The sequence below is a fragment of the Lissotriton vulgaris genome, chromosome 5 (genome assembly GCF_964263255.1).
Source record: "Lissotriton vulgaris chromosome 5, aLisVul1.2, whole genome shotgun sequence".
Lineage (NCBI taxonomy): Eukaryota > Metazoa > Chordata > Amphibia > Caudata > Salamandridae > Lissotriton > Lissotriton vulgaris.
The window spans coordinates 421,946,644-421,958,755 of NC_141693.1; the positions used below are offsets into that span (position 1 = coordinate 421,946,644).

At 49.3% G+C, this 12,112-nt stretch overlaps 1 protein-coding gene across 2 annotated transcripts in view; it reads left to right on the plus strand.

Annotated features, from left to right (window-relative positions):
- The first annotated feature begins 1,874 nt into the window (after window positions 1-1,874).
- Window positions 1,875-12,112, plus strand: part of C5H10orf71 (chromosome 5 C10orf71 homolog) — a 137,747-nt gene continuing 127,509 nt past the window's right edge. Inside the window, exon 1 of one of the 2 annotated variants that reach the window (XM_086921799.1) lies at window positions 1,875-2,247. The gene's annotated coding sequence lies outside the window, so the exon portion shown is untranslated. Of the gene's footprint in view, window positions 2,248-2,442; window positions 2,616-12,112 lie in introns of those variants that run through there. The other variant, XM_086921800.1, reaches the window with a different exon arrangement.

A 12,112-nucleotide genomic window follows, 5' to 3' on the forward strand; every position in this document is an offset into this window, starting at 1 on the left:
GGACTTATTGTTATTTTCATGAAATGTATTTTGTGTTTACAAACAATTACGTTTTATAACTGCTTTTTAATTATTTTTGATGAACAAAATATTTAGTTTTATATATTTATTATACCATGTGTCGTTTGGCTTGTCATTGGAAGTATCAAGACATTTTATAAATTGAATTTAATTTGTTCTGATTGTAGATATTTTTTTAAGTGTTTAGTTTTGGAATCCCCTAGTTCAATAACTACTTGATGACCATTGTTTTTGCCGCTTTGTAAAATAATTTGCTGTTTTTGGTTTTAGCTGAAGGTGGCAAGGGATACTTATTGTTTGTTCCTGCTTACTTGCGACTCACTCTTGCTTAGTTGCCGGTCATGATGCCATGTCTCTCATGCTCGCCTTAATGTATGTTCTGATGACATGTGTATCCCAGCCCAGCCTTTGTGCGTTTTACTACCCATTGGTCTTTCACCATTACTCAGCTATGTGTCTTAATGTTATGTCCCACAATCGCACCTTAGCGTATCCTGGTGCCGTGTGTCTTCCACATTTGTGTAGCTTGTGTTTCCTGATTCCTTGTGGCTTTTACTCGAGCTTAGTTGTGTGTCCTGATGCCATATCTCCCACATTTGCCTTGTTTTTGTTCTGATTCCATGTCTCTCCCACACTAGTGAGTTTGTGTGTCTTGAAGGCATGTGATTTTAGCACTTGCTCAGTTGTGTGTCCTGATACCATGTTTTTCTCACACTAGTACATTTGTGTGTGTTGATGCCATGTCTCCGAATCTCGCCCTTCGTGTGTCCTGATAGACTAAATCTCTCACTCTCGCTTATTTGTCTGTCGTGATTCCATGCCTCCCACACGCTCCTTGCTGTGTGTCCTGATTTCGTGTCTCCCACACTATGTCTTGATGTTATGTGTCTTTTAAACTCTTTTCATTGCATGCCCTTGATGTATAGATCTCCCACACAAGTACATTTGCATCTTGATGTCATCAGGGACATCTTAAGGAGCCCTGGGCCAAAAGTTTTTGGGGGCCCCTTATCTGAACAGCTTTGAATTTATGATCTGGTGTCATCTTTTTCATGCCCTCTATGGCCAGTTCACTGAAAGAGCAAAGGCACACTGGTCCACATTCTAAATGTGTTTACACCTAATATATAGGGATGTTGATGGGTATTTTTAATATTATAATACAGCAGCTCACTAATATTACTGTAAATATTTTCTGTGACCTATGAATATGTGAGGTCCTGTTTTGATCTAAAAGAAACTTTTTTGTGGATGTTGCATGAAACATAAACACAACATTTATCTGCAAAATGTCTGTAATAGGCTCTCACACATCACCCACATTAAAAATAAATGAAAGGAAAAAGGTATTGGTATTTGAAACAATCTGTTTAAGAATTATTCAAGGCCACCATGGCAAAACTCTGCAGGCTTTATAAGGCCCCCCCCTGAAAGTCTGGGTCCCTGAGCCAGAGCCCACTTTGACCATGCCTTAAAACGTCTCTTGATGTCATGAGTCCTTCACACTCGCACAGTTGTGCGTCCTGAAGCCATATGTCTCCCACACTCTGTTGAGTGGCCTGATGTGTGATCTGTAGCCCTGGCTCTGTCGGGTGGCCTGTTGCCAGGTGTATCTCACAGCCGGTGCTTCTGACACTCAGCTCTGTACTCTTGACCTCTGTTGCTAAAACTGTCCACACCGACTCAGTGTCATCTCTGCATTTTTTGGGGCTCTTTCAGCAAGCGCCTGGATGGAGCCTTGCCCACTGTGAGCTAACCAGAACATCCACAAAGCCTCCTGGTTCCGAAACGTCCTCTTCAAAACCCCCCAAAAACAACCGGCCCGAGTGTCCGGCCGATGAGGCCGCGTGTAAAAATAGCTGCGGTGCGCGCGCGCCCGGCCGGGTCGGACACCTGACACTGCCTGGTATTCCAACCCCGGGGCTCTACCCTCGCGCGAGCCGAGCCCTGCCCGCCCGCGCGCTCACCGGCTGCACTTCTATTTCAGTATTTCGGAGGAACGTCCCATCCCCTGTGCGTTGACTTTAGCGGCTGTGGAGGTCTCCCTCCTCCCCTGCCCTCTCACAGGAAGAGGGCACGGCCCGGGAACCCCGGAACCTGTGAGAGCAGACCGGGGGGCTGTGACCTTTCACACCTGTTTCACTCTTCCGGCTTCGGGCTCTTCACGCGGCCAGCCAAGCTGCTCCGGCTGTGACGCCCCTTGGATGTAAATATCACTTAGAAAAGGTAAGGCGCTCAGAGACCGCGCGAGCTGGATGTCTGAGACGGGCCAGGCCGGCGCAGCCCTGAGCCATGCCTTAAAAAGGAAAGCTGGACGGGTGTGTGACTCTGCCACGGTCCCTGCTGTGCGCCACTTTGAGAGGATAGCTTCACCACAAATTGTCTGTACGTTCTGCCCAAAAGATAGGCTGTGAGAATGGCTGGCCCTGACTGTCTGAAGAGAGCATAGCTATGCATATTATGTAATTGTACTCTAAAATGTACTATATCACTCCAAGTCTAACCCCTCATTAAGAGGACACCAGCCGGATGAGAAGGTCGAGTGTTGCTCTAGAAATAGAAATATTTCATGGAGAGTACAGCAGCGGAGTGTGGTAAGTGTCTCACTAAAAGAACGGAGCATTGTTGTCAAGTATTGTTTGTATTACAAGTCCACGTGGCCTGGTTGAGAAGTGCTGAGATGGCGCCACTGCAGTGTGTCAGCCCGCGGATGTGTGTTGCTGCTGCTGTCCTATAAAAAAAACAGCATTTTGGGGTTCTTTAAGATTACCACGGATCCTCGTTGGGCCAAAGGTAAACTGTGCCCTGATAATTGTGGGAAAGTGGTGTAATTTTGGGCAGCACTGAGATATTTGTTAGGCACAGTTTGTGACTTGGGCGAGCAGTTTGGTGCACAAAGCTGTATTGGATGCAATTTGGATAGTTTATCAGCGATATCAATTATTCGTTGTAGTTATGCACGCAGCACCATTATTAATTGTTAGGGTGTATTTTGGGGAGCAGAGCTCAGCCGCAGTGGGTATATATCTAAGGACTCTGAGCTATGCTCTGGGTACATTTTTGTATTATTTGGCAGAGCTGGGAGCAGTTTGGGGTTCTGGGAGGAGTGAGCTGGTTTTCAGCCACCAATATGGTTTGTTGAGCTGGGTGGGTGAAATTTAAGTTCACTGATCATGGTTCACCTTTATTGAATGGGCAGTGGTGTGGTGTCATTTGTAGTTTTGTGCAGAAACAGAGTCCCGTTTTGGGTGCTTGGTACGGTCAGCATGAAGTCAATATACCAAATAAACTGAAGCTGGTTTTAGCACAGAACTGTTGGTGCAGTTTTGGGAACTAGGGGGTGGCCTTACCGTAGTTCACCACATTGTGCTATGATGTTTTATGCTGTGAAGGTATTAAGCTGGTAGGTCCAGCGTAGGATACTGAGTTTGCAATTTATTGAAATGAACGGGGTGGTCGTTCAGTTTGGGGCATTGAGATTTTTGGAAGCTAAGATTTCGAGATGGCTGAAGGTGGAAATCGGGTAGAAACTAAGGTTTGCTCCCTCTTGCAGAATAAGCGGGTTTGAGGTCTGGCATGGTACTCTGACCTGAGTGTTTGTGTAGTTTAGGGTACTAACTTGTGTTGCAGTGAAGGTTGGTGCACCCAGCTCTGTTGTGGTAGCCATATATAGTTAATTGCCAGCCTTGAGGAGCAGTTTGGAGTAATGTCCTGGGTTTGGGGTCCTTTGTAGACCTGGGCGGAACTCGTGGAGTTTCACTCCACAGAATTACGTGGAGTTACAAAAAAACTCCTAGAGTTTCTACGGAATTCCGAGAACAGGCAGGAATAGGCATGTAGTGCAGTGATTTATGTCCGGGAGCTCGTTCTGCGGTGAAAAATCTGCAAGAATGGCATCACATAGCGGGCCAGAGGATGCAGCTCCTTGAGTTGATTTTGCTGTCGCTTAAGTAGATATTCTACTCGAACACCAGCTTTCTGACCGCAAATGGTTGTGACTCCCGCGTTGGAGAAATCTCGCATGGTGCCCACCTAGGGACTGAAAATCGCAGTAGGGGACGCCAAATCTTCCTCGTCAATTTACCATTTTTGAGCCACCCACAAAAAAAATTCCACTTCCAGCCAGTTGGTGAAATTTGGCTGGAACTCTGCTTTACAAGTGTAGCGCTGAGTAGATAAAATTCAGACAATATCGCAGATGGAGTGGAATATATCGCCCACCCCTAGTCCTTTGCTTGACTGGATATACTAAGCGGGTTAAGGGGCATCTTGGGTGGGAATGAAATATTGTGGGGTGTAGTTTGGGTCAAGTGTGCTGCAGTGGTTGCCTCTTTGACCACTGACCTCGTTTAGGGTGCCCTACCGACATTTTCGATTTGTGGGCCGTTTAGCGGTACTGACCTGATTAAGTGCAGTTCGCTGCACTAAGTTTGGGATGTTCGCAAATAAAGGCACTGATCTAGATTACGCTGCAGCTTTGGGTGCACAGTTTAATGGTGACAGTTGGAAGAATGTGTTGATTTGAGGTGCTGCTAGTGTGCTTGGTTGGACGGCGCTTTGGGGCTCTGAACAGACTTGTTGCTTCTGCTTGTTGTACTGAGCTGAGAAAGAGTATATTTTGTAGTGCTCGTCTAAGTTGGGGTGTACTTTTTGACCCTGAACTACACTATGTGGTGTGTTGCATTGGGGTAAAGTAGGGCACTGTAGGAAACTGGCTCTTTATATAATATAACAAAAAGAGGTATATTGTGTAGAGAGTCTCGAAATCTCATGAGTGTACAGGGGCTTGTTTTAACAATCCCAAGGTGCTCTTTTTTGTGGTAGTGCGGTCAAGCAACCATAGGCTTATCAAGGAGGAGTGGTAGACATTTGTTGCATACACACAATCAATAAATGATACACACTCAATAAGGAGATCCACACCAATAAAGAAAAATAACACGTATCTTCACATCATTTTTTACACTAAGAACTTCGTTATTGGGTAAGTACTTTTAAAAATAGCAGTTTTGAAGAAAACAGGTAAGTGCAGTGGTGCTTTCTGGCGTCAGGTTTTTGCAGTCCAGAGTCCTCACTGTTCTTCTTATGTGCCTGCAGCGTGGAGGGAAGTAGCTCCACTACTCCATGGGAGATACTTGTTGCTCCTTGAAGTGCTGGCAGTTCTCCCAGGCTTTTGGAGGCAGAGCAGCTGCAGTACGAATCTTTGGCACAATTGTCGAGGATAGCAGGCAGGCAAGAAGGATTGGCGCCAAGTCAGTTGCTGCTTCTCAGTTCTTGATCTTCATGGCTCTTCGCTCCTCTTTGGTGTCCTTCTTCTTCTTCTTCTTAGGTCTTTAGAATCTCCTTTCCTGGTGCCAGGGGCTCCTCTAAGTACTAGATGTAGGAACATCAAGGGGAGTGAAGGATGGTAGCCAATCGGCTACTTAGCCTTGGGGTCACTACACTCCTATTTGTCCACTTCCTGTGGTAAGTGGGCATTATTATGTCCCAGAGTTGCTATTTCTGCCATCATCAAGATGGAAGACATTTCCTAAGGGGGGGCACCTCACGCAGCTTACCTTAGGGGTGTGACTGGCCTAGTAGTGCACCACTCCTCTCCGCATATCCAATGGGCCCAGGGCAGAGTGTTGGCGTTACAGGGTGTTGGCAGTTTCCCTGCTGGGAAAGCCATGGTTGCATATCAAAGGCGGCAGAGACCTATAAAGCCTCCTTCCTGGATATACCGATTACTTAGCCATCCTGCTTGAAGGAGGTGACAACAACTCCGACCAGAGCAGGCATTGAGTAGGCTCTCACCTGCAGGGGGTCAAAACCTGTCTGTGGTGGACAGGCTGGTCGACACAAGTCAGCCAGCACACACTGGAGGCTGGTAAGTTTTCAGGGAGCACTTTAAAGGTGCTTTCTGGGTACATGTTTTAAAAATTCCACTTCTGGTATCAGTGTGGGTTTATTAATACAAGGTGTTTGATACCAAACACCATAGATTTTAGTGAAGCCATCATGTAGCTGGGGAACACATTTTTACCAGTGTCCAGCACATGTGCTTAAAATGGTTTCCCTGTTCACTTGCGATATCCAAGAATTGACTTAGACTTCACAGGGCATATCTGCTTATGCAGATATGTCCACATATGTAGTATAGTGCATCTTGTAATCATGTGGATACAACTTCATTGATACATGTATTTTATTTTTTATAAAAGTTTTAAATAAAACCATGATATATGTGAATATATTTACATTTGATTGTGTATTGATTGTCGATGGATCATACTGCAGTAACCTGTATGCTAACCCCTTTATCCTCTATTCTCCTTCATTGTGATTTAATATACTGGGGATAGGCCACCTATATCACATAATTTGCATATCCAGTTTGTGGGCATTCTCGTTTCTCTTAAACTAGGTTTGTTCTTTAGATATATTGAAAAGGGAATTATTTCCTTTGTGTTACAATTACCCGTCCCTTTCCTAAGTATTAGGGTACCTCCCTCATATTTTGTCGGGACTCAGGGGTGTTTGCCATGTCATGTTTTCACTTTTATCTGCACCAAGACAGAAGCCTGCAATGGCAGTTTGCATGTTGGCGCTGAGGGGTCCCTTATGGTCATACAATACATTGTGCAGCCAGTGGGAACCCACTTTAGCCCCCTGCCCTAGATACCTGGGGTACCACTTAATAGGGACTTACGGGGGAGGCTGTCTTTGAAAATCAAGTTTTTGGCTATCAGTATGTGCCATTGGAATCAAGTGATACCTCACTGATAAAACCTAAGTAAGTTAAATTTCAACTTGTTCTGGGGTTGCTTGTGGTCTCTTCTGGAGGTGGACTTGCCTAGCAGTTCGGAACAGACTGTTCCCATAAGGAGGAGATCAGTACTGATTTGCATATGGTGGGCCTTTGTCTAGAGTGGCATGGTGGGTGAAAAACGATGGACTTGAATGCAACCCGAGTGACTGCTAGTGCTAAGATTAATTCAAATATTCCATCCATCACCTCGTTGTTGCTGCACAAAAAAATAGAATGCGATCTTTGAACAGCCTGGAGACCAGATTTATCCTGTACCCCCTTTCAGCCATGTGATTAGTGCTTGTAAGGACCGAGCATTAAATGTGGGTTGTGGTTTGACTATGGTAATGGTTTGCACCATCCACCAATAGAGGGAAGACATTTGTTGGGCACATTTATCCCATTACCTTATTCGTTGTCCTTGTGATAAGTTCCTTTTACAAATGTACACAGAGGTCAGATATGTTCCTATAAAAATTGAGACCTCCGTCAGTGGCTGTGAAGTTGACTGTCTGATTTCCTGGAAGGGCACTTTATGTGACCACTTACTTGAATAGCATTTGTACCACAAGCAACAGCTGGACTGACTTATATGCTATGTTTTTATCACAAAATAAACCTCTATGCTATATACAGCATCCGAGCTCGCCATGCTGTTGCGAGTGCCACAGAGGATGTAATGTAGACTGGCCGCTCCAGACAGAGAGAGTCCTGCACACCTTGTGCCTGACCAGTGTGATTTCACTTTGTTCAGCCAAAGAATGTGATGGCTCGGTCTATCAAACAAAATATTGAGCCTTGCTTTTGAGCTTTCCCGGAGGTCATTGTGTTAAATCCTTGGAACCAATAAAGAAGTCATGGAAACTCAACATGGCTACCTGTGTCATCTGGTGTTGGATACAACACAGCGCCCATGTATTGTAGTCACGAGGCCAGAGATTAAGGCTGGGGTGCTAGTCAGACCCCGTTAGAATGATCCTCACAGAAGCCACATCTGGCTAATCTATCTGCAGGTCTTAGCCACAGCAACTGTTGACTACCAATGAGAATGCCCCCCACACTGTGCACACTGATGGGTGACAGTGAAGCTGACAGTGGTGCGGCTGCCATTCCCTAAGCCTGCTGACCGGCCTTCGAAGTTCACAAAACTCCTGCCTCTCTGAGACCACAGTTGTCCCACCACTTGAGAGCCTCGATAACTATGCACAACCTTATAGGACGTGGATACTGCTATCTAAGGACTCTGCTCCTGCAGTCCACAGGTGAGGATTTGAACAGTCTTTAAACCTGTTGAACTTTGTGAGCAATGCAAGCTATATACGGGTGAGAATGACAATCCCGCAACTCAATTTCGCGCAATAAACAGACCACGCAGTGTCAGCGTAAAAGGCCATTTTATTAGACCAGAACTGCGAATCTGTACATAACAATAAATGAACAATAACAGTAACAGCAAACCCCCCCTCACACTTCCCCCCCCATTCCTTTCGTTCACTCCGCGTCATCACCAAGCCCTAGAGGCTCCAAACACCTTTCTCTTGCCCGTCAATCATCGTCTTCCAGCCCCCAGTCATTGCAACATTCCATTCACGCTTCTATCCGTCCTATGCAAGCCCCCCCCCCAAGGGATGGGTGTGCCCGCTCTTGACCCCCTGTCCCTTCGAATCCTGCCTACAGCAGCTCTGGCCTAAACTGGCAACGCTATGGACCGACCCAACAAACCACCTCCAGCTGCCGGGTGGGTGGGTGGCCTTTCGAGCTCCCTCCCGATGGTGCCAGGCGCAGAAAAGAGGAAGTTCCCTTCCTCCCCCGCGCTTAAATACCCACCCCCTAACTCCTCCCCTTCCCCTACCTGGCCTATCCCCTGCGCGAAAGACCCCAGGGCAAGACTAGTCTGCGACTCTGCTTTCCCCGGGGCCCGGCATCGCGCAATAAACAGACCACGCAGTGTCAGCGTAAAAGGCCATTTTATTAGACCAGAACTGCGAATCTGTACATAACAATAAATCAACAATAACAGTAACAGCAAACCCCCACTCACACTTCCCCCCCCCCCATTCGTTTCATTCACTCCGCGTCATCACCAAGCCCTAGAGGCTCCAAACACCTTTCTCTTGCCCGTCAATCACCGTCTTCCAGCCCCCAGTCATTGCAACATTCCATTCACGCTTCTATCCGTCCTATGCAAACTCCCCCCCCCAAGGGATGGGTGTGCCCGCTCTTGACCCCCTGTCCCTTCGAATCCTGCCAACCAGTGAACCCCCTGTAGGGCGGTTCACTGCCCCACCCCCCCACAGGGCTGCCCGTCCGACCCCGTACTGTTCACTCCCGTCGACACCAGATAGGCTCGTTCCACAACTTGCTCACCACATCCCGCAACTCCATCATGTACCACGCATTGCCCAGCCGAGACAAGTGCACTCCGTCCTCCCTAAAAGCTAAAGGCTCTTCCAGTCGAATCCCAGGATGTGCAATGCCCTTAACGTCCCTGTCCACACAGTAGAGTCTCATCGCCCTATTAAGCTTCCGCCGGGCCTTCTCAATAGCCCCATGTTTCAAAGCCCCTCTCCACACTTTTCTGAGGACCAGCTCCGTCCAGGCAATGCAGGCCCCCGCCATCCTCGATTTCAAAACTTCCAAGTCCCTTTGCATGAGTTGCAGCAATGCCAAACCAGAGAGTTGCACAAGGTCATTTTCCCCCAAATGAATGATCAGCAAGTCCGGGCATCCCCTCTGTGGGACCATCTTCGCGAGCCAGGGCAGTAGTGCCCCCCATCGCATACCGCTCTTTCCCCACCATTTCACCTCGTGCAATTGTCCCTTCAGTCCCAGGTTACGGCCGTAAACCTGCTGGTCCGCATATTTGGAAGCCCAGTGCACGAAGGAATGCCCAACGATCCAAGTCACCGTCCTACCGCCCGGGCCACCCACGCAACCTACGAAGAAAAAGATGTTAGAACAGGCAACAAAACAGTGCAACAACCAACAACCTGCCTGGGACCAATCTACTTCCTCACATACCTCTCACAACAGCGCGACTTCCAACGCCCAATCCTCCTAATCCTGTCCCAGGACCAACCCAGGCGGGCCGCCGCAGTCGCAGCCCCAATGCGAAAAGAATGAGTGCCAAAACCAGCTCCATCCATCCTCAAGCGTCCCAAAGCCATACGCAACACCGCCAACAGCTGGCCAGCCGTCACCCTCGCACCAGACGCATGGCAGAAAATCTCACCCCCTCTAGATCCCCAGCCGTCCCCAAGAAAGACCTCCACTCCAGAACCGGGCAAACCGCCCCGCCAGACTCATTCAACCACACCCATTTGCCCCTGCCCACTTGATCCGTCTTCAAGCGACCCAGCCAAATCCCCAAACGCCCCGCATCCACACGCACCTCCTCAAACAACCTACCCGCCCCCCGTCTCGTGCCCAACAGCTCAGACACCCGGAAAGCCCCAAAAAACATCCACACCATGCATAAACGAAACAGGCCCACCTCAATTGGGTCATAACAGCATTCCGGCAACACCCCAACCAGCCGAACCAACAAGTCAAACGTCACTGCCTCCCGCAGCCGCCCCCCCCCCAGCCCCCCTCTCCCGGCCCCACCCCCGCAACATGCGAGCCAACACCACATCCTTGGTTGGGTCAAAACACAGTAAAAAGAAATTCCAGCCAACTTCCCAGAGATCGTAGCCGCAGTCAAACCCCGGTCCATGCAAGCCAACACATAACCCCTCAGACCTTCTGCCACAGCTGATTCCCCGCTCACGACACCATCCACTGTCCAGCCCATGAAAGTACTAAATTCAGACCATGCAAGACGGTAAGTTCTCCTCGTGGTCGGAGCCAACGAACCCTCCACCAGACCAATCATCCTCATTCCCCCAAGGTCCAGATGCCGGCCGGCAGCTCGGTCTTGCAGGCGTCCGCTCCCGGCGCCAGGTGTCGAAACCGCTGCCACTGCGAACGAGACAAAGCATCCGCAATGTCATTATTCGCCCCAGGGACATGCTTAGCCCGAAACACCACATTCAGCTGCAGGCACGCCAACATGAACCTGCGCAACAGCCGCAGCACTCGCAGGTCCCTCGCCCGCTGATGATTGACCAGCTCCACCACCGTCATGTTGTCAACGTGAAAGAGCACAGACCTGTTCCGAAAGTCCTCCCCCCACACCACCAGTGCCACCAGCAATGGGAAGAACTCCAAAAAGGCAATGCTCCTGCCCTGCTTGATCCAGGAGGCCGGCCAGCTCTCCGCACACCACCTTCCATCCCAGAAAACACCAAACCCCGCTGACCCAGCCGCGTCAGAGTAAATTTGGCATTGCCAGACCGCCCTCTCTTCGTCAAAATCCAAGGACAACCCATTGAAATCCTGCAAGAAAGTAATCCATGTCCTCAAGTCCGTTCTCACCCCCAAAGAAATCCTCACTCTGTGATGTGGAAGCACCGCCCCCGACATGGCCATGCCGAGCCGCCTGCAGAACGTCCGCCCTGCCCGCACCACCCTGCACGCAAAGTTAAGGAATCCCAGAAGCTTCTGCACCACCCGCAAAGGGATCCTACGTTCCCCCACAGCCCACTCCAGGCATGCAAGAATCTCCCTCACCTTGGTCGCAGGCAGGCGCGCCAACCACCGCACAGAGTCCAGTTCAATCCCCAGGAAAGTGAGGCAACAGCTGGGACCAGCCGTCTTCTCGGGCGCCAAAGGCACCCCAAACTGCAAGGCCAAAGCCTGGAACCGCGACAGGGCCCTGCCGCAATCCCCGGACCCCGACCTCCCCAGGAAGAGGAAATCGTCCAAGTAGTGAGTGACTTCACGGCACCCACTGACCCGCACCATGACCCACTGCAAGAAAGTGCTGAAAAGCTCAAACAGAGCACAGGAGATGGCACACCCCATGGGCAAAACCTTGTCCACGTAGATGGCACCCCCAAATTGCATGCCCAAAAGCGCAAAATCCGCCGGGTGAATAGGCAGGAGACGGAAAGCCGACTTAATGTCACACTTCGCCAACTCCGTACCCGGCCCACAAGTCCTCACCAGGCGGACTGCATCGTCCACCGACGCATAAAGCACTCTCGAGTCCTCTTCTGCAATGAAGTCATTCACCGATCGACCCTCCGGCCACGACAAATGGTGAATCATTCTGAACTCCCCTTCCTCCTTCTTCGGCACCACCCCCAACGGAGAAATGATCAGGTTCGGCAACGGCCAGTCAGTAAACGGGCCAGCCACTCTCCCTTCCGCCACCTCCTTCCTCAACTTTGCAGCAACCACCCCCGGCAACTCTTTTGC